This window comes from Ovis canadensis, chromosome 1, assembly GCF_042477335.2.
Source record: "Ovis canadensis isolate MfBH-ARS-UI-01 breed Bighorn chromosome 1, ARS-UI_OviCan_v2, whole genome shotgun sequence".
Taxonomy (NCBI): Eukaryota; Metazoa; Chordata; class Mammalia; order Artiodactyla; family Bovidae; genus Ovis; species Ovis canadensis.
The window spans coordinates 78,211,369-78,214,087 of NC_091245.1; the positions used below are offsets into that span (position 1 = coordinate 78,211,369).

The 2,719-nt window shown below is 51.5% G+C and overlaps 1 pseudogene; it reads left to right on the top strand.

The window, feature by feature from the left end:
- The first annotated feature begins 933 nt into the window (after positions 1-933).
- Positions 934-2,421, top strand: LOC138434758 (AT-rich interactive domain-containing protein 3A pseudogene; annotated as a pseudogene).
- The last annotated feature ends 298 nt before the right edge of the window (positions 2,422-2,719 follow it).

Genomic DNA, 2,719 nt, shown 5'->3' on the forward strand with positions numbered 1-2,719 from the left:
ATGGACAGGAGGCCTGGCGTGCTGCAGTCCATGGGGTTGCAAAGTATCAGACGTGACTGAGTCACTGAACTGAACTGGAAATGGGTCAAAAATTAGAAAGTCATGGAAACGATTTAATCCTCATTTGTGATAAGTATGCTGTGAGTCTCCGTAACCAATATGTTATTCAGCAAACAAAATACAAGTGAACAAAACATAATTTCTCCTATGGATGAAGTGGTTTGCCACGGTCTTTCCCTTAAACTATCTTTCTTATGCAAGGATAATTCTCATATGAAATATAGAACCTAAGCAGTAATAATCAATGTTATTCAGCTTCCTTGGGCAATTTAAACCTAACATCAGATGAACACAGAATAAAAACCATTATAGTCTCTTTTCAAAGAAACAAACAAAAAAAGAAACAATACCCCTTCCATATCTGCCCCCCAAATTACACTAGTTTCCTATATGTTAAGGTATTTTTAACCTCATAATACTGAAAAGATATGTTCCTTCTGCTTTTATTTTTATGCACTACTCTTCATTTCTATAGAAATGTTAAACTTTCACTGGATAATTTTATATGAATTACATACTTTGTTTCTAGGATATTGATCCAACTTTTGAAACGTGGTATACATTTCAATGGGCAACCACGAAAATGATTTTTTCATATGTCCGCAAATACTATGCAGAACATTTTAACAGCTTGTAAAGATGGAAGCTGTAAGAATTTTTGTTGTATTTAGAAAGTATTACAAACTGAAAAGAAACATCTTATGGAAATAAGAGCATTTTATTGAAACTGGAAAGCACGCACAAACCCAGCAGTGGTCAGGAGCCAGCAGCGCACAGCTCGTGGCCCGGGCCAGAGGCCAGGTGTGGGGTATGTGCCCCCCGAGTGGGCCCTGTGTGGTGAGGCTGGGGCAGTAGGTTTCTGTACACACGTGAATGAGCCACCCCACCCACCCCACCCCCCTCGACAAAGAGGACAAGGAGGATGAGGTCTATGAGGATGAGGAGGGGCTTGGGCCGCCGGGCGTTGCCAGCCTGGGCACCGCAGCCCTGTTCCCCCGCAAGGCTCAGGCACACCAGGCCTTCTGCTGTGGCAGTGGACCCCCGCACTGGGTGGCCAGGAGTGCCCGGGGACCGGCCCAGCTGTCCCCGGAGGGGTTTCCCATCCTGCACCTCAGCTGCAGCCACCAGACCCACTGGGACTGGACGTATGAGGAGCAGGTCAAGCAGCTGTATGAACTGGACGCAGACTCCAAGGGGAAGGAGTTCCTGGATGACTTGTTCAGTTTCATGCAGAAGCGAGGGACACCTGTGAACCGCATCCCCATCGTGGAAAGCAGGTGCTCAACCTGTTCATGTTGTATGTGCTAGTGACGGAGAAGGGAGGCCTGGTGGAGGTCATCAACAAGAAGCCGTGGTGGGAGATCACCAAGGGACTGAACCTGCCCATGTCCATCACCAGCGCTGCCTTCACGCTGCGCACCCAGTATGTGAAGTACCTGTATCCCCAGGAGTGTGAGAAGCGTGGCCTCAGCAATCCCAACAAGCTCCAGGCAGCCATCGACAGCAATTGGAGGGAGGGCTGGCACCAGAGCTTTGGGGGCTCCCTCTTTGCCTACTCGCCGGCTGGGGCCCACAGCATGCTGTCCTCACCCAAGCTGCCTGTGTCCTCCCTGGGCCTGGCCACCAGCATCAACAGCAGCTCCATCACCCCAGCCCCCAAGGTCAAGAAAGAGTAGGATGCGGCCATCCCCATCACAGTCCCCGGCCGCCTTCCAGTCTCCCTGGTCACCCAGTGGTGGCGGCCCAGGTAGCAGCAGCCCAAGCGGGCGTAGCAGCACAGGCAGCTGCCCTGGAGCGGCTCCGGGAGAAACTGGAGTCTGGGGAGCCTCCCGAGAAGAAAACGGCCCTGCTGGCAGAGGAGCAGCAGCGGCTGATGCAGCGGGCACTTCCGCAGAACTTCCTGGCCCTGACTGCGCAGCTGCCCATGAGCATCCGGATCCACAGCCAAGCCTCCGAGAGCCGCCAGGACTCGGCTGTGAACCTGACCAGCACCAACGGCAGCAAGAGTATTGGCATGTCAGTAGAGATGAACGGAATCATGTACACAGGAGTGCTGTTCGCCCAGCCGCTGGCCTCCACGCCATGCTCCGCTCCAGCAGAGGTGGAGGCGGTGGCAGCCGGGGAGGAAACAGCGGGACCAACAGCAGCAGCAGCAGTGCAGGCAGCCAGGCAGGGCCGGCAGGGATGTCTGCATCCCCCACATCTGCCTCAAATACTCCCCACCCTGGGAACCTGCCAGATGGGGCAGGGGCTGGGATGGCGGGAGATACGGGTGGGGAGGGGAGGCATCCACAGAGGAGAGAGAGCTTAACACCAAAAGGAAAAGAAAAACACATATACATATACATAAAGAAAATTTAATAAAATGGGAAAACCAAGGAACACTTGAATTGCTCACGTTTCGGACATTCAGAGATGAATTGTGAGAGTATCAAAGGAAATTAGAAATGAGAGAGGCAAATGTCTACTAGGGCCTGCAGCCCTGGTGGACCCACGTGGACTGGTATCTGGTTTCAACAGGTCAATCCTGTTTACCTCGTACATCCCTGCACTGTGTTTTTTCATTTTTATCTGTTTTTTTTCTTTGCCTTTTTTTTTTTTTTTGGTCCATTTGCCACACACTCACCACACCTAGCTCCTTGTGTTGAATGAAACCCCT